Source organism: Protopterus annectens, chromosome 7.part0, assembly GCF_019279795.1.
Source record: "Protopterus annectens isolate FY-2018-M chromosome 7.part0, PAN1.0, whole genome shotgun sequence".
Classification (NCBI taxonomy): Eukaryota; Metazoa; Chordata; order Ceratodontiformes; family Protopteridae; genus Protopterus; species Protopterus annectens.
The window spans coordinates 445,749,004-445,773,044 of NC_056739.1; positions in this window are offsets into that span (position 1 = coordinate 445,749,004).

Genomic DNA, 24,041 nt, shown 5'->3' on the forward strand with positions numbered 1-24,041 from the left:
GCGTTTGCATAAACGCTTCATCAGACTTTCAAAGTATCTTAAATAAAATAGCATTAAACAACATAAAAGCTTAAGAAGTGCAACAAGCATGTATAAACAACAAATAACATTCTAATCAATATGTTCTAAGACATATACGATCTCATATAAAACAATTAACTATAATCAATACATAATACTTTATAATACTGTGGGTCGATGCTTTAGGGCACGGTCTTTAAGAAAGGGTTTTAAAGAAACCCTCTCATTCAGCCCATGCCCTCTATCTGCTTGTAGTCTAATGATCCACTTCCCTTCTTATTTCTCTATATAATTTCCTATGTCTCCTAGTCTTTCTGTAGGGGTAACTAACTCTAAAACTAAAAATTTAAAGTTATGTGTTGCGTCATTGTGAATAACATGTCTAGCTATTGCATTGCTTTCATTCTCTCTGCTAATAGCATATATGTTCCCTTACTCTCTCTATCGATGTCCTATTCATTTTCCCGACATAAAAACTGTTACATTTCTGGCACATGGCTAAATAAACTACATGCCTCGTTCTACAATCTGTGTATTGCTGGAACTCATACCTCATATGTGTATCTGGATGTATGAAAATGTTGGTGTTAGCTATATATATGTGATTATATATGTCTTAGAACATATTGATTAGAATGTTATTTGTTGTTTATACATGCTTGTTGCACTTCTTAAGCTTTTATTTTGTTTAATGCTATTAAATGTACCAGTGAGATGTGTATGTAAGTGCAGGCACTTTAAATTTTCTAGGATCATTTAGATAGAATTTTATTGGTCTGTTTTAAATGAGTCATAGTATTTAAATGTAGTTTTATTTAAGATACTTTGAAAGTCTGATGAAGCGTTTATGCAAACGTGAAAGCGCTTACTTGATCTGAAATAAAGGATTATTGGATTTTTATTCTGTGGGTCTGCTTCGATTGTCATAGAGCACCATACTCTCTTTTTATACTGATTTGTCTCTACATTGTTTGGCTGGTACCTTACCCATTTGGTGGCTCTTTTTTTACATATTGATTCAGACTTTGTTTTATCCCACAACATTCATAGCATCCTCGTAATATGGGGAGACCTAAACATTATCATTTCCCCTGCTTAGTATCTGCCTTTTTTATAAAATAGCATTGCTATGACTCACTGGTGTCTCAGATTTAAGGAGACAATGTCATTGTTTTCACTTAATTTATTTTGGTTTATAGTGATAAATTGGCCTCTATGGTACACTTTGTTAGAGAGGTGACTAAAGCTCATGTTTGTATAAAAAAAAGAACCAGAATTACATTAATTACTTTAAAAAGGACAATGCACACAAATACACACGTCTCCCAATAACATTTATATGAACTTCCCCTGTATGTGCTTTGCCAGCATCTGAAGTTGTTTCATTCTCCTGTCTAGCATACACCAACATCTGCCAGTGTGTCAACCAGTTTTTACTAACTAGTTTGAACTTGTGATCCACATGTTTTATGTGTGCTGAAAAAAAGTTTTACACAAAATAAATGAAAAAAAAATAAGAGCACTGCTTGTTGCTGTCTGTGATGGGGAGCAGAAATCAGTGATTTGCTAAATAGGTGAAAGCTCTAGTCCCTTGTAAATGTACACTCATACATACACACACACACACACACACACACATATATATATATATATATATATATATATATATATACAGATATATACAGATATATATATATATATATATATATATATATATATATATATATATATATACATGCACTTCTTCACTGTAACCTATTTCTCTGTTCCACTGTCTGTATATTGCTGTAGATTTGTACAACGCTTTGGTTAAAGGAGTGCTTAACTGTTGAAATGACTAACACACAAAATACAAATGTTACCCAGCAGAAAATTCCAGACTAGTTGGTGTAATGCTTTAGGGCCAGATATATAGTGTGTGAATAAACTTGCCATAATAGTAGATGATTGAATGGTCAGTGATGCAGTTGCCCATACTGTACGAGTTATAGTCTGCATCGGATATTACACTTGGCCAGCTCACAAAGCTTCAGGACACCTTCCACCCAGCCAAGCTGAGCTGAGAGGGCATTGCTAGAAGAAAAAAACATATATGTCTACACTCTGCCAGAAAACACACACATACCTCTCAACTGTACAAATTTTCGCCTCATAGTTTTGGTCCATTTTTCATAAAATTGTGTTTTTCTGTTAAATTAGCGACAAATCATTAAAGATTTAAGTTAGAAAATAATGACACTTGTTTGAGCTTCAGACGTCGTATCTTTCAGAAAATTCTTGCTAATGCAAAACCTGTTATTCTATCAACTTTCTAAATTTATAAGAGCCATATTTAAACACTGACCCTATTTTTGGGTCTTTGTCCCACTTTTATTTATGACTTTGTCCAGATTTCTGCTCTAAGAGGTTGAGAGGTATGAACACACAGCAAAAACAAGGGGGATGGAGTGAGGGAGTGGCTACTGCAGCAGTGTTCATTCAAACATCTAGTGTTACATAAAGTTTACTTACACAACTGTACTATGTTCTTATTGATCATTACTACAGTAGTGTAAGTTACATGGCTGGACTACTATAGCTTAGAATACATGGAAGGAGGAAGGGGAAGAGTCCAGGAGGCCCTGGAGAGTGGTCCTAGCAAACCTGTCGTAGACCTGAAAAAGCAATCTAGTTTATAGTGCTTGCAAAAGGATGCAGAACAGGCTCAACCAGCACACTGTGTCCATCATACAGACTAGTGCCCCAGCCCTTAGCTCAAGTGAAGAAAAAAGTACTTTTGTAAAACTTGCAGGATTATTTCCTGTAGTACCAAACTATATGCACCTTCTGCTCTCCCCCAAGCCCTTTGAGAGCAAAAAAGAAAAATGATGCAACAACTAAGTGGCCAGATGCAAAACATCCCACCCCCATTCTACAGCCAGTCAGGTCCCATTTCTGTTCCCTGTCTTCAACCATCTTCCTTCACATTTTATTAAAAATAAATGAATGCTACCATCTAGAAGAAAAAAATAAACTTAAACTACTTGCTACAATTGGTACACTTTAGAAAAGTGGATTTCAACCTTTTTACACTTGGGGACCAGTAAAAATAGGAGAATTATTTCAGGGACTGCTAAGTCAGAAATAAAAGCCATTATTTATAAGGAACCAATTAAAACAATCACTGTTTGAGCATTATATGCGAACAAAGTAATCTCACCAATTCAGAAAGATAGAGATCCATAGTGTGACCATATAAATAGAGTATACTAAGTGAGAAATGCTGATAAATCATTGTCAGGATACAAAGTCTGAAACTTCAGTTCTTTTTATGAGGAGCAGACCAAAAATATAGGGCAAAAATCTGGACAGTTGAGAGGTATGGGACTATGCTACCTACCTACCTGTCTCACACACACACACACACACACACACACACACACACACACACACACACACACACACACACCCCTAGCTACCTCCATCCCTCTTATACATCATACTACTCAACCTCTTAGCACAAAAAATTTGGACAAAGCATAGGAACAAATTTTAAATATTGCTCTTATAAACTTAGGAAGTTACAAGAATAGTAGGATTTGTGTTAGCATGCATTTTCTGATGGATATTAAGTCTGAAACGCAAATGTATGCCATTATTTAATGAAGTCAGTCCTCAGTGATTTGCTAGAAAACCACAAATTTTATGAGGAACAGACCAAAAATATGAGGTAAAAGTCTCGTTGAGAGCTATGACACACACATATCCCTACCTAATTCTTACACACACACACACACACACACACACACACACACACACACACACACACACACACACACACACACACACACACACACACACACACACACACACACACATACACACACCTCTAACTTGTCCACTTGTAGCCCACATTTCAATCATCTTCTGGCATTCAAATTCTGTGCATTTAGAAGACAAAGGCATAAACAACTAGTCACACAGACACAACAGGTGTTGTGCGACTGGGCACAAAAGGCGTTCTTAAATTTTTTTTAATTAAACAATAAGCATCCCATTTCATGGACTGGAGCCAGTCCATGGACCGACAGTTGAAAAACAGTGCTTTAGACCACTCCATGGAGAGGTACAGTGCTCAGGTTTGACCTGAAATCCAATACCGGCTTAAGAGCCAGTAGTAAAGATCCAAGTGACTGGGGTGATAGATGGCTGATTACTCCCCTGACACTTTGCTCCCAGGGCAGTAGCCCCTATCACCCCACCCTAAGTATGCTACTGATGTGGATGACTAATAACCACTTCTAAAATTCCAACCCTTTCCAAGAAGCCATAAATGAAGCTAAGGAGCTGGTAAGTAATCCTTAAACTTGGCTGGAATAGTTTTATTCTAGTGGGAATAACAAAAGGTAATAGCCTGAGGCCACCATTTGGAAGTGGTCTGTTTTGAAACAGGTTGCTCCTTCTTACCTTCATGAGAAATGAACTGATTGGAAGTTTTGAAACATTTTGTTTAGATAAGATCATACTATAAGAGTTGTCTATGGACATCCAAGTATCCTTTCATCCTCATTTTTAGATTCTAGAAAGAAAACAGGAAAATGGATAGTTTGACTTAAAGTAAACTGATACCACCAATGGTTTGTTCTCAAATAAAAACTATCTCAGTGAAAAATGAGATAAGGTTGACATACCATAAGAGTTTGCAACTCAGATACTCTTAGTTTTGCTGATTCCTTGACCTCTGCATGGTTTTCCATGCTAAGAGCCTCAAGTGAGATGGATGGTTTAAATGGAGCAAGTGTTAGAAGCTAACACAAAATTATGATCCCAGGGAGCTGCCACCAGTTTTCTGGAAGGCATCTTATGTTGCACCTGTTTTCATGTGAACATGTATTGATTGAGGGGGGATTCATTGGCAGACATGATGAAATGGCTGACATGAATGTTGATAGAGGAGTAAGACAGGCCATAAGAAAGTACTTCACAAATTCTGTAGAACCAGACACACACAAGCCCCGAATGGGTGGCTGCTTTACTGGCACCAACTACAACATTTTTTTCCATTTTCTTATATATGAATTAATAGTCGCAGGTTTTCTTGCCTCTTTACCTACCGACACCACATTCTCAGAAAACAGGTGCCTAATACCCTATAATCTGGGCAGTTACTGGACGTCTTTGGGTCAGGCTGTATAAAACACCCCTTTTCTTGTGTGAGAAAATCCATTCTGTGGGTAGCTTGTATTAACTACTCCTAACCAATTCTGAAAAAAGGGAGAACCAATGTTGCCAGGGCCAGAAGGGAGTCACCATAATGATCTTCATTCTGAATCTTTATGTTCCCTGAATAACAGTGGAAAGGGTGGAAAAGCATCTATAAAAATTCCTGTCCAACAAGAAGATAAGACATCCATCTTCCAGGCCTTCTTGTATTTGTAAAGATAGGAAAGTTGCGTAAATACAAAGAATGTGTATACCCTGTAGCCTGCAACAGGCCGTTCACTGCTTCAAGAGTGTTCACAAATGATAACACAGAGAAATGATAATGTGACCCAGATACACAAATTCTTACCACCACATGAAATCTGGAAGAATAAAAATATGTTTAAATATACGATCACTAAAAAAATCAAATGAGGAAGAAGGGGTAACAGGTTGTGAAGTGACAACATTTTGAATTTGGAAACTGGGCACCATTACAGACTGATTCAAGAAAGAACTGGTTTCCAGGAATTTTCTTTCTTTTGCAGCAAAGACATTCCTAAAGTACTTTCCCAACCGGAAAGAAGAACTGATTATATTAACCCATAAGACAGTATGTGATATAAGACAGGAGGGAAGACAAGGGTTTGTTCTGGTTGTTGAGGAAGAATCCTCTGGAAAGGATTTCCTCCAACTGCCATCTATATTCTAGATGGCTTCAGACAGGTTCTAAAGTTGATCTATTAGCAAACAGAGAACTGGAGACCCAGACTTTCTGGAAAGGATAAGGGACTAACGGGGTGGGGGGAGGGGTACAAGGTCCCTTAAATACTCATTCTGCCTTATTTTGACTGTCCTTTGTTTGGAAGATGGCGGCTGCAGTTTTTTCGGAACATCCCTGTCACTGCTTTTTAAATTTCTGCTTACAAACATTCTGCTGAGATGGTTTCTTGCCAAAATTGTACAGGGGTGCAGAAAAGCCCTTGGAAAACTTTACAGGAGTGCTGAAAAATCCAAGAGATTCCCCTGAATAAGCTTACCTCTTTCACACTTTGATAACCTCTATGGGTCCAAAAACTGAATTTCTGTCCAAAGAAGAATTCATAGTATTTGATATCTTCTGTAAGATTCTGAGAACGTAGCCAGGCAAAACCCAACAGTACCAGTGGCAACAGCCTTGGGAGCCTTATCTACAGAGTCATAAACACACTTTTGTTTCTCAGGTAACTACTGATCGAAGAACCTAGATTACACAAAGACTTTCCTCACAAGAGGAAATAAACATTCCTCATAATTTTAGTTTATTATTATAAACGTCAACATACAACATTCACAATATAGTTTTTTTAAAAATCAAAGTTGCACAAGCATACACTTTCCCAAACTTATCAACTGTTTTACCATCCTTAACTGAAAGGAAAGGATTGCAATTAAAATGACTGGCAGAAGCTAGATTAACAAAAGCTATAGCTGTTGATCAGGTCTGGGGTGAGTGTATAAAAACGTGAAAGACTGAGGCATTTTCCATTTTATCTGCTTTCTTGGGAGCAACATGCTGGCTGTCACAGGAACCACAGGCTATTACAAATCTATCCTGATATGCAAACAGCACTGGGGGATGTTCTGAGAATTATATCTTGTAGCAAATCATATTTTCTAAGACTAAGAAACCTCCATGTTCTCAGAGTGGCACATTCTGTTAATAGTCTGAGAGAGAGTAAATCAGTCACAAGATGATTCAGATACTGTACTCTTCTCGGAACCTGAATCAGAAACTCAAGGAGAAAAAAAAAATCATCTGTCCCTTCACACTCCCCCTTTAGGTTCTAAATCTTGAACCTGTTTGTGGAAAGAGGAATAATTTTTCTTTTACGGAAAGCCACCTTACAAGAAAGGTCAAAAGCCTGGACAAGACCCTAAGCCAAGCCCAATAAATTACCACAGTCAAAGTAAAACTGACATAGGATAAGTTAAGTTTCCTGTCTCTTTATGATAGGAAAGATGAGGCAAACTGATGTAGTATTGCCAGCAACAGTTTCCCTGTGGATGGTCTCAGCATTAGACTAATCAGGGGACATTCCTTTCCCCTCATCCTATGACCAATGAAAGGGGCTCCCACTTGCCCAGTGAGGGGGTTTCAACAGCCGCAAAGGATGTGGCTAAACCACAGTTCATGGTGGGTGTATGGACAACACCAGAGGGATTTGAGGAGAAAGATAAATGTCTAAGGAACCAGTAGAGTCACCCACCTGCAGCTGCACCAAATCATCATCCTGCTATGCTAGCAAAGACTGTTTAGTTAACTTGTGACTGGAAGAAAGTCCAACTGAGGACTGGTAGTTTGTTCCATGACAAAACCAAGAGCAGTACTCATTTCCCAGGAAAGCTTATCAACAATAGTTGGTAAAACAAAGTAGCAAGAGTCACTTTTCCCACAGAACATGCATTAAAAAGCATTTTCACTTTATGGGACTGGGGAAAGTGTTTATACAGGTTCCCACAAAAAAGTTTCTAAAAACTTAACCACAAAAATAAGAAACTGTGCTCTTTTTTAAAAGTATATATTTATATAGTAAACACAACCCTGAAAATTCTGGTCAGCCATTTATAGAAATCATACATCCCTGCAAAAGAATTCATCCCTTTATCCCTCTCCCAGTAGCTCTCCACTTAAAACTGCATAGGATCATAGGAAGTTACTAGCTATTGGCCCTGATGCCCTTATAAGCTTAGCCAAGAGTTTAGCCCATGTTTAGACAAGTCAGCACCCAAAGCCCCTGTCCAGCAGGGACACAGGTGGAATCCCAGGGGTGTCTTTTCTGTTTTTCCAAAAGCATTCAACTCTGAACATCCCTAACATCTAATCCAAAAACTATCCAACAGCAACCTATCACTGCATGCACCTTCAAACCTGTGCCTACATCCCATATAAAACTAAACTACTCAAACTCAAACCATGATCTACTTCAGGTGATGACCTTCCAAGCAAGTACTTTAAAATACCAGCTGACAACATTGCCTATCCTAGCTCAATCCTTATAGATTGTTAAACCAGGAATCTCATTGTCCTTTTCTCGAGGTGGGGTGGGAGGATAAATATCACACATTATCCCTCTACACAACAGAGGAAATTCGGACATCACTAACTTATCAATTGCTAATCTCCTACAGGAAGAACTGCCCCAGCCCCAACATGGCTTTTGTCACTCCGATTGTACTAACCCTGCACTTCTAACCTTTACTGATACTGTCAATAAAGCTATAGATAATGACAAACTAGCTTCTAGACTTCCCAAAGATAAACCAAGAACCACAATGGAACACACGGTCACCAACACAGCCCTCAAACGTACTTTATTCAGACCAACTTCAATAAAATATGAAACATTCGTTTAGCGCTTTCATTCCAAATTACACAGAACTTCTTCAGAACAATAATAATACCATGACCCCAACCTTATATACACTCCACCCAAACCAATTAAACATGATTAACACAGATGTATTGCATGATTATCTGAAAACCACCATAAAGTAAAATAAAATAAAAGAAACTGTGGTGTAAAAGTAACACCGAATTTACAAAAAAATAACCATTTAAAAAAAAAAAAAAAAAAAAAAATATATATATATATATATATATATATATATATATATATATATATACACACACACACACCTTAAAATGTTATCCTAAAATATTGTTTAACCTTAACACGCTCTTGATACTAACACATTCATTAATTCCATGGAATCTAGTAGCATTGCACCTTAACTGCCATTTCAATTCAGCAACAGTCAGATTTTCATCCACAGTAAATCCTTGCCTGTTCTTCATAATTTGCTCCAGTACAAAAAAAAAAAAAAACAAACCTAAGATCCTGGTTACTTTTTATATTCCTATATGGGGCATTGGTCAACGTTTTGTTTTAATATCTGTCAAATGCTTCTACATTCTGTCCTTAAATTGTCTACAAGTCTTCCTTATATAAAATGCTGGGCAAACTAGACACTTTGTCATATAAATCACATTTTTACTTTGGCAATTAGAATGCCCTTTTATATTAATATCTTTTCCATTAAGACTATTTTTACTTCCAGTTACCAATAAATATGGACATTGTGAACACATGCCACATTTAAAATCGCCTTCCATTTTACATCCAATCCCATGACTTGATGGGCCAGTTTCCAAAATGTTCTTAAATTACCTATCCCTTCTAAATACAAAGGTAGGCTCATCAACTAGCAGTCTAACTTTATCTGTATGCAAAATTTTCCAATTTTTTCCTAATAACTGCCATTATATTTTAGAGTATTTGTTGTATGTAGAAATAAAACTCCTTCCCTTATTTTTCTGAGCAGTTTTGCTCCTTATATTTTGTGTCTCCACACCTACATTGTTATGACCTAATATAGGTCTATAAACATTTTTAACTTTTTATCAGTTACTTCTTGCTTAATTCTCTCAACAAAAATGGATGGGTAACTCCTCTTTAAAAACATATTAGAGATCAATTGTATTTCCTCCAAAAATTCAAAGTCTAGGGTTACCATCTTGGCAGCCCTAACCAATTGTCCTTTAACAATGGCTTTTTTATGATGATTAGGGTGCCAACTTGTGTAGTTTAAATATGAATTGAAAAAAGTGGGCTTCCTGTAAATTTTGGAAACCAAACTATTTTTTCCTCTATCAACCCTTAAATCAATATGCAAATATATTGCTCTCTCCCTACTATACTCATAAGTAGACTTAAAATATTCCACTGTATGATTAATATAAGCCAAAAATTCAAGAAGCCTTTGTTCCGATCCTATCCATAACAAAAACATGTCATCCAGGTACCTAGTAAAGAACAGGATGTCATTCCAAAATTCACTTTGAAAGATGAATTCCTTTTTCCAAAAGGACATTACATAATTGGCAAATGTGGGGGCATAAGCTGCCCCCATTGCCACTCCAGTAACTTGCTTGTAATATTGTCCTTCAAAAAACAAATAATTATTCTTTAATACTACCTCCATTAAGGTGGTCAATACATTTATGTCATCTTGCTCATAATACCCAGTGGCCAACAACTGTAATTCCAACCATGTCAGTCCAGTTTCTTGAGGGATGACAGAAAATAAATTATACACATCTATAGTTACCAGAAATATATCTTCCCTGTATGTAATTCTGTTAATATTATCCAAAAACTGCCAATAATCTTTGCATATATATGAAAAATATTGTAAACCTTTTTTCAAGTGGAAATCCAAATATCTAACTATGAAACAGGTTTTGGCTCATTTATCATCTACAATAGGTTTAAAACTGGGGTTATTCAACCCCTTCTGTATCTTGGGAATTCCAAATATATTTTAAACTACTGGGTGATCATTTTTTAAGATAGGCATAATCATTCTCATCAGTTTGTCTCTGATATAGAGTGTCTTCCAACAGCATATCAATTCACCTATATGCGATATTAATTTCATTAAGAGTACTTTCTTCATAGGTGTCCTCCATTAACATAATCGACATGCTATCAATATAATCACTGTTGTCCATTATGACTACCCCGTTATACTTGTTAGGTTTCATGACCTGAATAGTTCTATCTCTAGATATGTCACAAAATAAATGTTTTCACTGACAGTTAAATGATCTTCTATACCATCATGCTTTGGATTTTAATACTTCTCTGAAATCTAGCTCACAGACTTCTTCAAAAACACTGACCACATTAGAAAATGAAGGATTAAAAAGACTAGTTTTTTTTAACATATTACAATTTCTGTCATAATCGCCCTGTTTAAGCCATAATGCTAGGTTTAGTTTGCATGTATAAAGTTTTAAATCTGTAAGTAAATCAACTATATTGGCCCTCCTACAGGGCACAAATGTAAAACCTTTTGCTAGCAAAACAGCATGTTAGATCTCTATAGTTTTGCTTGAATAATTAAAAAAAATAAAATCACCTTTAGTATTACTAATAACATAAGGTTCCAAAACCCCAGCATAATCATCTTCCACATTCATAATAATATTTAAATCATTTACTAAACTAATTGATATATGTCCACTAATGTCCACTGAATTATTGTCCAAACCCTCATAGTCTGTTCCCACAAATTTCACATCTTGTGAGGTCCCATCAACATCAGAGGCCCATACAGCACTCTGGAATTCATTAACCACATTATCTGTGTTTTTGGAACCTAAGGTTATTAGTAACAGTGAAGGTGATTTTAAAATTTTTAATTATTCAAGCAAAACTATAGACATCAAACATGCTCATTTGTTAGCAAAAGTGTTTACATGTGTGCCCTATAGGAGGATTAATATAGGTGATTTGCTTATAGATTTAAAACTTTATACACGCAAACTAAACCTAGCATTATGGTTTAAACAGGGAGATTATGACAGCAATTGTAATATGGTAAAAAACAAGTCTTTTTAATCCTCCATTGTCTAATGTGGTCAGTGTTTTTGAAAAAGTCTGTGAGATAGATTTCAGAGAAGTATTAAATTCCAAAAATGATGGTATAGAAGATAATTTAACTGTCAGTGAAAAGAATTTATTATGTGACATATCTAGAGATAGAACTATATGGGTCATGAAACCAGACAAGGGTAATGGGGTAGTCATAATGGACAGCAGTGATTATATTGATAGCATGTCCATTATGTTAATGGACGACACCTATGAAGACAGTTCTCTTGATGAAATTAATATCGCTTATAGGCAAATCGATATGCTGTTGGAAGACATGCTATATCAGGGACAAATTGATAAGAATGATTACGCCTATCTTAAAAATGATCACCCAGTAGTTTCAAATATATTTAGAATTCCCAAGATACATAAGGACTTGAAAACCCCAGTTTTAGACCTTTTGTAAATGGGAAAAGGGCCAAAACCTGTTTCATAGGTAGATATTTGGATTTTCACTTGAAAAAAATGTTTACAGTATTTTTCATATATATGCAAAGATCCGTGGCAGATTTTGGATACTATTAACAGAATTACATACAGGGAAGATATGTTTCTGGTAACCGTAGATGTGTGTAATTTATTTTCTGTCATCCCACAAGAAATTGGACTGACATGGTTGGAGTTACAGTTGTTGGCCACTGGGTATTATGAACAAGATAACATAAATGTACTGACCACCTTAATGGAGGTAGTATTAAAGAATAATTATTTGTTTTTTGAAGGACAATATTACAAGCAAGTTACTGGAGTGGCAATGGGGGCAGCTTGTGCCCCCACTTTTGCCAATTATGTAATGTCCTTTTGGAAGAAGGAATTCATCTTTCAAAGTGAAATTTGTAATGACATCCAGTTCTTTACTAGGTAGTAGGATGACATGTTTTTATTGTGGATAGGATTGGAACAAAGGCTTCTTGAATTTTTGGCTTGTATTAATAATACAGTGGAATTTTTTAAGTTTACTTATGAGTATAATAGGGAGAGAACAATATATATGGATACTGATTTAAGGGTTGATACAGGAAAAATAGTTTGGTTTCCAAAATTTACAGGAAGCCCACTTTTTCCAATTCATATTTAAAGGTGGCACCCTAATCATCAGCAAAAAGTCATTGTTAAGGGGCAATTTGGTTTGGGCTGCCAAAATGGTAACCCTAGACAGCGAATTTTTGGAGGGAAATACAATTGATCTCTGATATGTTGTTAAAGAGGGGTTACTCATCAGTTTTTGTTGAGAGAATTAAGCAAGAAGTAACTGATAAAAGGTTAAAAATGTTTATGGACCTATATTACGTCATAACAATATAGGTGTGGAGACACAAAATATAAGGAGCAAAACTGATCATAAAAGTAAGCGAAGGAGTTTTATTTCTACATACAACAAAGACTCTAAAAATATAATGGCATTTATTAGAAAAACTAGGAAAATTTGCATGCAGATGTGGAAGCAGTTAGAATGCTAGGTGATGAGCTTTCCTTTGTATTTAGAAGGGATAGGTCATTTAAGAACATTTTGGAAACTGGCACATCAATTTATGAGATTGGATGTAAAATGGAGGGCAATTTTAAATGTGGCATGTGTACACAATGTCCATATTTACTGGTAACTGGAAGTAAGATTAGTCTTAACGGAAAGGACATTAATATGAAAGGGCATTATAATTACTGAAGTAAGAATGTAATTTATATGGCAAAGTGTCTAGTTTGCCTGGCATTTTATATAGGAAAGACTTGTGGACAATTTAAGGATAGAATATACATGCATTTAACAAATATTAAAAACAAAAAGTTGACTAATGCCCTGTATAGGCATATCAAAAGTAACCAGGATCATATTTGTTTTGTAGTGGAGAAAAATTATGAACTCTAGGCAAGGGTTTATTGTGGATGAAAATCTGAGTATTGCTGAACTGAAATGGTAGTTAAGATGCAATGCTACTAGATTCCCTGGAACTAATGAATGTGTTAGTATCAATAGCATGTTAAGGTTAACAATATTTAAGGATAAAGTTGTAAATTGTGCTGATATATATATATATATATATATATATATATATATTTAATGGTTATATTTTTTGTAAATTCAGTGTTACTTTTACACCACAGTTCCTTTTATTTTACTTTATGGTGGTTTACAAATAATCATTCAAAATGTCTTCAGTAGGTGTCTCTCAACCCACCTTTCTGTGGTTCAAGAATTTTGTCTAATAGATAGTCAGTAAAATGATACTCCACCTTCTTTTCATACTTCCCAGGCACCACCAATGTACCACAAAGTTCTTTCCTTGGTCACCTCTAACATTCTCACCAACACATTGCATACCTTCAGACAACAAGCCGCCCTAATACAATACACGGATGACTCCATATGCATTTGCACACCTGTCTAGCAGGCACATCTCCAAAAAAAAAATAAAAAATAAAAAATAAAAAAAGCTAGGTGTGTTTTACTGAGCCAAGAACTCTCACCAAACCAATTAAAAATACCTTGCCACTACTTATCACCTCTACTCACTACTTTATGTCACACCCATTAATCACCAGGCAACACAAAAAAAGCAAAACTTGAAAGTGGCTACATTTGCAGGAAATTCCCCTTTCAGAACCCATTAATGTATAGCACTAGAAAGCCTAAATTGGTTAGAACTACCCCATCAAGATATACACACCTACTTACCACCTATAAAATTATCCAGCATCCATCTGCTTATCCAACACCAAATACCATTCTTTAAATACCATTCTACACAACTAATGCTCCCACTCAGTCATTATGATCCAAATGACCTAAAAACAACTCTGTTCACAAACCTCTCAAATATATGGTCATTGTCTGTACTCACACCATATTGCTAAGGCCTGGAACTCCTTACCTGTATACATCAGGTCAGTAGTCTCCATCCACTCCTTTAAAACCATTCTGAAAGATTTCCTAGCCAAAATCTGGTTCTATTCTTGCTCCACCGCAGGATAAACTAAATCTCTAAACATGGACAAGTATCTATTCCTACATTATACCCCCTTACTTCCCCTTCATCACTCACTTCCTTAGTTTTGTTTCTCCCCAACTCTATAAATATGCCATAACCTTATTTCTTCTTACTTCATATTGTAATTAGTGTTTGCACTTATTAACTTATCTTTAAGTTCTCCAGACTTGCTAAAATTTCTCTAAATATTAAACCATTGTCATAAACCTTATTTATTCTTAACCAATGTTGTCACATTATACCATATTAGAAAGACATAAACTGTGGATGTTTTTGTATTATTTTTTGAAAATTGTAATACTTCGGTGCTTTTCTCCCCAGGCCTCCTTTGAAAATGGGCAACTATCCAGTTGAATTTCACAATAATCAAACATCAAAAATCGGTAAAATAGTTGTTTTTCACAAAAACGTAGTTGGAACAATTAAATGGTAGTGTAGAAGGCTTTTTCCCTGAAAGGAACTTATCTGCTTGGCAGTGGAACAATAACAGACTGTCAAATCCTCAAAAGCCCACAGAGGACTGCTCTTCTTGGTGACAGGAAAGCTCTGAAGGGATTGTCACCCAATCTAATCTTTTTAGTCATCTCAGCTCAAACTCCGGAATGATTTGGACATATAGAAGGAGCCCTGAAGCTTTGGAAGCTGTCCGGCTGCTATACCCAATGCAGGGTATAGCCCATACAGCTAAGACTACTGCAGCAGTGATCTGTAACAAGTTTCAGAAATGCTTTAAGCATTTTTTCATCCAGGAAACACCTGTGTTATATTGAATTCTGGTATGTTTCCATACGATTAAAGTATTAGGTGTACTATACCACAGTAGTCGATAAGACAGCAGTGTTGTCCCAGGCAGCAACTAAAACTCAGCATTAATACGTTTGCCTTGCAGTTTTCTTTTATTTTATTCATATCCAAATTTACAATAGTCTAGTTTTGCATTTTTTGGTAGGCAATCTGTGTAATTGTTTCCTTGACTCATCTACATGGTAACCTATAAGCAAGGGCACTGCCTTGCCTTAGTGCTGCATGCATTAAGGTTGATGTTTTCCATCTGGGGCCTGTAAACAGACTACTCACCAATACTTCATAGATGTACCACAATAACTAACTTACTGGCTACCAGTGAATGTCTTCATGGAGCTACGCAACCAATAAATGAGTGCACTGCATCCCTTTAGGCTACATTCCAAACTAGTTTTATATATCCTTTAATGTATAGGATATCCATGCTGAGTCCAGTACTTGCATAATGCAATTTAGAAATGCAAAATGGTTGTGCTATACATTATATATCTGTTACTACTCCACATCACTAGTCAGCCTGCCATTTATGGTCAAACATAGGTAAATAAGTCCCTGCGATTCAGAAAGGCTCAGTGCAACACAGAAAATTTAGCTACAAAAGTTTTTCACATCACTGGGTGTTTTCAATCCAGAACTCCCTCTTATGAGGTTTTCACCTCACAGGGCCATAGTACAGAGAGTGGCCTTATGGGAGAAGCCACATGTTAATGTGGCAGTTTGGGGAATGGTTAATACTATTCAGCCATGTGGCCTCCCTGGAAATGTCCACACCTTCCAATTTGTTTGGCAGAGCAATCCTTAGAATCATTTATCTGTGTAAAAGTTTACTTTCGGACTGCCATAAAAGCACAACTATCACCCATTCACTTCTGTGGGAGTACAAGTTCTCTCAGTGTAGGCAAGTCCACTGAAAATGGAGGATGTCATAATGTCCACACATATGCACATCTGTAAGGGGTATGAGTTAGGCTGCACAAGTGCTTTGTGTGTCCGCCCTGGGTGTTCGGTTGGCAATTCGCAATGTGGATGCATCAGATTGGGCATGTGTATGAATGCATGTTTTTGAGTGTGATGGGCTTGTCTGTGGATTAGTGGCTGTGGTAATGTCTGGGAGTGTATTTGGGAGTGTGGGGGTGCTGTTGCTAATGTTATGGGTGAGTCTGTATACAGAACACTAGCATAGTCAGGTCTGACACAGCACTGTTCAATTCTGAGATGTAAGGTCTTTGTCATTGCATGTCCCTGAATCATATTTTCTTACCATTGTGATAATTGATGACCCATGTCGGGCATTTAGTATCAGCAGTGAACATTTATATTACAGGTCTTAGTGGAAATTTATGTTTTGTTGCTCTGTATACAACAAAAGAAATTCATTTTAAGCCTCTGTTGACATAAAAATCAAATCACAGGTTTCTTGAGTCATAAACCTTTTTGCAGCATTTAGAGACAGGCTTATTTATACTGAATTACTGGGATAAAATGATAGCAAGTACTCAACATATCTATGCAGTACAAATGCTAAAGGGAGTAGGCCAAGTGCAGATTGTGGCTCAGGATAGAGACTGAACCTTAGCTTCTATCCAGAAGTTCCAAACCTTTCATGTTAGATCACTTAAAATTTTAGAAAAAAGTCATCTTGAGTCAGTATCCATTTAGTTAATTTGTTATCTCAAGAAAAACTCATCTATACAGTATGACTATGGCATAATATTAATTTTAATATCAGGAATTACATTGTGCAGCACTGAACTTGCTTCTGATTTGTATACGTTATGTAATAAAAGAAAAGAGGAAAGTGCCCAAGTACAAAGTCACCAAAAACAAAAAAAAGATGATAAGGGACTATTGGAAGGACAACCCACTCTCTGACCTCTAATAAATAGTTTATCGATCCACGTCTAAGCACAAACAAACAGAAATGAACAGACCAGGCATTAAAATAAATCCAAAGCACATAAATGCTTAACGTATCACCACGTTTTCATTCTACACAAGACTTCATCAGATGTAAACAGTTATCCTAGATTACTAATTTGTATATTATGTCATTATAAACTACCAATAAAAACAACCCATCAATAAAGTTAAAAAAGCAGGTTTGTGTGATTTTACCTTAAAAATTCCCTAATAAACAATCACTATAATGTCTATGAATAATGAAATGTTAAAATCTAACATCGTTATATATCTTAAAATGCTCTTCTAAAAAATACATTAATTTAAATAATGACTTTAGCAATAATACAAATAAAACAAATCATATAAATATCAGACTGCATTTTTCTTTCATTTCTTTACATCTGAGCTTCATCCAGTGGCCTTAAGCCAAAACTGCATCATAGTTTAGCAGATCTAAGTTTTAATATAACATTATGTATTGTCATGTTATTTTAGCCCATAGTGCTGCTGTTACACTGCTAGTGTATATTTTGATTACTATATTATTTGCTCCGTTGTTTGCATGGTTAACACTGTATTTCTGGTCTGTGGTCAAAAAGATCCATTGATGATCAGCCTGTCTACTTGTTTGTGTAAAGCAGAGGAATATTGATTAACTTTGATTAATTAATTTGAGTAACTGATTAATTGATTGAGAGAAGATTGATTAACTGTGTATGAGGTGTGACAAATTTCATTATAACTTTACTGGTAGTAATGTGAAATGAGAAAAATGGGAAACAAGATGCCAGGAAATCAAATCATGGAGCTAATAAAGGGGATTAAAAAGGAAGAAAATTGGGTCTCTCAGTTAGCAATGTACCTAATCATTTTTGCCTCAACATTATCCTTTGAAAAAGGGAGTGTTCCTCATGGAATTAGTAGCATCTACCATCAGAGAAAAGGGAAGTAGGGTACTGTCAGGGAAGTGCCCAAAGCAGGAGGGTAAGTTGTTCAAATGAAAACTTTAAAGCTTGCAAAAGGGAACTGGCCAACACAGAGAAAGGCACAGGAAACAAGAATGCCTCCCCCAAATACTAAAATTTAACTACAGACTTGTGTAACTTGTCAAGTGTCACTGGCAAAACAGGTAATACTCTGGTCTTTGGTGCAGGAGGTGATGGGTTCCATTCCCACACCAGGTAGATTGCCAATAGTACAGTGCAGCATAATGGGGATTGCTGCACTCCTGAGTGTGTCATCCTTTGAAAGGCCCCCATCTGCTTGAGTTGGTAGTACCTCCGGTAGATGCAAGACATCTCAAGGCACGTATCTTAAAAGATTAGGGGTAGTATAAATACCACTTTGGGACTCCCCTGAAAAGGGGCTACTAGCCTAGTGAGACTAACCCAGTCAACAAAAGATAACTAGCTCCTGTTTTTCACATATACAAACGTCTGTGCAAATAACCATAGACAACGGGACAATGGCAAGACTAGTAATGATTTATAATGGATTGATCAAGAACCCAGAAGAATGCTGATGAGACAATCTGAGCTTGAAGAAAACTGAAAATACTGAGGGAGAGGCTGGCATCATATTTCCAGGAAAACAGACTCAAGCATGCTAATCAGCTTAGGTACATAATCAACATTTCCTGCCAGTTGTGTTTTTTCCATATAGGTAACCTCAAATGACAAAAAGCAGCAGGCAACATCCTAAACAACTGACAATGAACAACTTGCTTGTATGGTAACAATTTATGCAGTCTATGACATAGCAAATCATACGCAAGTTACTACTCTGGACAAGGATAAGGCAATCCTAAGAAAACTCCATACCTGTCCTGACTACTCTAACTGACAGGGCTGCTAACATGTAAAGGTATACTACCTGTAACAGAAATAAGCACCAGTGTACTCCCTGAGCCCTCAGCCTTCTCTTTTGCATCTGTACAATCACTGCAGGGGCTGTAGAAAAAGAAATGTGAGTCAATTAGATACTTGCATGGGAGACCAGGGCAGTTTTGCACATGGTGGGGTAAGCCATAGTTTACCTTCAGTACATAGATGGTGACTGCTCCATGCCTTCCTCACTTCAGCCTCCACGCCAGCCCAGGAAGTCAGGATTTCTCTTTTCACACCAGTATAATGGTGGCATTATTGTTCCCCATTTCTTGGTATGCCAGTGGAACATGTCACCTCTTGTACCAGGCTGTTCCAGGCCTCTTGTCTCCTTCAGGCACCATTTTTGTGCTCTGAACACTGACAGTGGCAACTATGGAGAGAAGAAAAAGGCAAATTGGTTCCAACACAGCACTCTTTAATAGCAATACAACAAGGTAAACGCTTTCACAGATTACATCCGCTTCCTCAGACCAAAATATTAAAACTCAAGTCACATCTTTAAACATTCTAGCAGCCAATGAGGCACACTAATCACTGAACCAATTTAACACATTCATTGCCTTGTCTAAGCAGTGAAGAAACTAACATCAGTGTGTAAATCAGCAACACTATAAAACATACATTGCAGCTCAAACATTGCTAAGTATATAATTAAAACTGACTCTGGTCTATCACATAAACATAAACATAAATTCTAAAATGTATCAACATTTAAATATACTAAGATATATATATATATATATATATATATATATATATATATATATATATATATATATAAAAATATATATATATATATATATATATATATATACATATATATATATATATATATATATATATATATATATATATATATAAAATAAAATCTGTCTAAAAATATGTATATAAAACTGGTCAATCTTGTGGACATATAAAATAAAAACCATAGCAAAGATATATATAAGAAACCAAGGACATAAGCCTGGTACTACTTGGTCAATGTTTCAGTGCTCTAGCTTTTAAAAAGGGCTTCAGAGACACCTTACTATTGAGACCTGGTGGTTTGTCAGCTTGATAACGTATAATCCACTTCTGTTCCACTGATTCTCTTATTATTGATATCACCACCTCTAATACTATCGTGTATGACTTCTAGAACAAAAAAATTAAACTTATGTGCAGTGTCTTCTTTCGCAACATGCATGGCCAATGCACTTGTTTCCTTAGCATTCCTAATGTCTCTTAGGTGTTCTAAAATTCTCTCCTTGTAGGCTCTGTTTGTTTTGCCTATATAGAATGACAAACAGATAGTTGTTGTGACTTTCAGCTTTTCCCGGTTAGGGGTCGCCACAGCGGAACTCCGGTCCGCTAATGATTGGCAGTTGATTTTTACGTAGCGAGTTGCCAGCCCTGACACATAACCTTCAATGAAGGTACACCCATTCATGCATGTCTCCACGCAGAAGATGTTCTAACTGAGAGTCGAACCGGACAGCGTCTTAATGTGAGGTGACAATGCCACCACAGCACCACCACCGCGGATATAGAATGAAAAACAGATAGTACAGAAACAAAAATATACAACGTGCTTGGTATGGCAATCAGCATATAAAGTGGTGCTAATCTCAAAACCTAATTGTGGATGTACAAAAGTGCCCCCCCCCATATATACACACACACAAGCCATACATCTCCTGCATGGGTACGTACCCATTCTATCAGATTGTACAGCATTCTGTCTACCCTTGGATTTGTTAACATAACTGGTTCTGAAGAGATTTGTTATTCCTGAAAGTAAAACTGGGTTGACAACCTATAACATCTTTGAGTCCAGGATCAGTCAAGAGAATATCCCAATTGTTCTTAATAACATCACATACCATGCACACATTGCTAGCAAAAGTTAGTGGCATCCTAACCCCTACAGTACTACTGGTGATAATATTAGATGGGGAATCAACAGCTCTACCAACATTTGTTTGGGCATTTGGGGGAACATTCTCAAAATAAGTTCTACATCTTCTATTTCTCTCCACCCAAGCTGCACTAATCTGAGAGTCAATGGCAGTGGGCTTATATCCCCTCTCAATAAATTCCTCTTTCAATTTGGTTAGTGCAAGAGTTAGCTGTGTATCATCACTATGGAGACGCATCATGCGATAAATCTATCCTTTTAAAATATTAAATTTTGTGTGTTTAGGATGCATACTGCTGTTGTGGAGTATGTTATTCCTTCTAACGTCCTTCCTATATATATATATAGTAGTGGAAACAGATGACAGGACATTTTTACTCACTTTCACATCTAAAAAATCAATCTCTTCTGATGAATATGTATACATAAATCTCAAAAAGTCATTCAATCCATTGAGGTACTGTAAAAATTGTACTAACTCCTCCTCTGTATCTTGCCATAACAAAAAAATATCATTGACAAAACGTTCAAACCATTTCATCGAACTACAAAGTCTATTATTGGAGAGAACAAACTTAGCCTCCCAATTCACAAGTGTTAGGTTGGCGTAGCTATTGGCACAAGCAGTACCCATAGCCATGCCAACCTTCTGTATATAATGGGAGTCACTGAAAATAAAAACATTATTCTCAAGAATAATCTCTAAGAGAGTACAAATGAGTTCACTTTGCTAGTAATAAACCCATTGGCACATAATATTTCTCTAATATTCTCAATACCCCAACTATTGGGGATAACAGTGAATAGAGAGGCTACATCAAGTGTGACAAAAAGCAATGACCAGATAAAACATCTAACTGATTATTCAGCTCGTGCAAAAAAACTTTAGTATCTCTAAGCACAGTATGACAACTGTCTAGCACAATCTGGAGATTGTTTCAACAAAGATAGAAAGTGGCTCTGTTACCCAGCCCCTGCTGGACACTATAGGATGCATGGATGGATGGATGGTGTAAATTCTTATGTATCTTCGGAAGGCCATAAACAACGGCTACTACTGGATGATCTACTTTGAAATATTTAAACAGTTCTTCAGAGATTAGCCCTGTCATAAGCAGATCAAACACATAAAACTGTATTCTATCAGTAATCCCTTTCAACATGGTACCTGCTATAGGGGAATAGGTGTTTAAGTCACTTAACAGATCCAATATACACATGTCTATCAAGTATGACAATCCCACCCCCTTTGTAAGCTGGTCGTATTTAAATACTATTCATGTGTTTCAATTCAAAAAGTGCTTGCCGCTCATTCACTGACAAATTAATAAAGCCTTTAGTGTGATTATCAGAGAACTTGTCCCTGATCTGTTTGTCACAAATATCTAGAAATAATTCAACAGTCAAATTTGTAGAAGGAACAAAAGTACTTGGTTTTCTAAAAACACATTCAGTCATCATATTATCAAGAAACATACTTTTTAGTGTCAATGTCCTGCCAAACAGGCGTAGATCTTTGAGTACATCAACAAGATCAACTTGTTGAGCTGGAACAAAGTTTAAACCTCTGTTTAGAACTGAGAGTTGTTGTTCAGTTAAAATAACAGAAGAGATGTTGTATACTAGACCTGTTTTTGCCTCTTTCATGTCCTTATTAACTCCTCCTCGCTGTGTGGACGTCTCATTTTCGAGTTGGTATACCGATTCCTGGGTCTCCCTCTGATCAGGAGTGGATCCTTCAGTAAAAAAGTAGAACATACTACTTCAGGTGCAAGCAGATTCCTTGCTGCTTTAGCAGGGTTATTGTGTACCATTGTCAGCGATTTAGGCCTAACAACATTGTCAGTACCAGTACTGGTTGAAGACTTGATGTTAGCAACATTCTCACTAGAATGGCCAGTTTGAATATCTAGTGAATTGTTGGCCACTGGTTCAGATACTGATGAAGTTCTTGTAGTAGCCGATGAAACTCTATGTGCCTGTACTGATTTCATAGAACGTTTATCGTATGACTCATTTGTTCCTGTATTATATGGCCTCCGCCCACTTCCTGTTGAGCGCTGAGTTTGATCACTATAGCAAGTACCATCTCTCGACCAAGAGAACACATTACCATTTTGGAAATCAAATGTGTCTCTTTGAATTTTCCTAAGTTTGGTGGCTGATAGCCTTTTATCATATCCACTTATATTGTCAAACAAAAGCTCCATTTTATCCCTTATGACATCATCTGGATACTTGTCAAAGATCGCCCTCTGTAAGCCTTCTATCTCTCTGCATAAATCAGCCTCTTCAGGTTGAAAGAACTCAATAAGGAGCTGCATGTATCTGGCGCTGTGCTCAAGATTTAACAGCTGCCAGCATCTCAAAAGTTCAGGATAGGTTACTATAGGCAACTATGGAGACAAACTGCAGAGAAATACACAAATGTTGCTGTCCACTGTTTTCAAAAGCTGCTAACTGTCAAGCAGTCAGGGGGCCTCTCATTTGTATGAACTGTGGTGAAGAATCCAAAATAAGTAGTATATGAATACAGCAGTTTGACAGCTCTGTTTCACAGACTGATGATAGAGAATTACAGTTATTCCACCACCCCCAAGAGCCATGAAATGAACTTCACATACGCTCTGCTGCCCACAGCTACCCAGACTTGTGCACAAAGCTGCCAATGTGCATGATGGGAAAGATGAAAATTTTAAAAATGTGTGTATGTGGTGAGTCCTCAGTTGCATAATCATTTGATCCAGACACCCCAATAAGCTGGAGGGATAGATGATGGAGGTCATAGAGCTGCATCTTCACTAAGCTCAAGAGATCATTGAATTTCACCTTGAAGTACGTTAACTCCAAATTTTTTAGAGCTTAACCTAACTATTCAGCT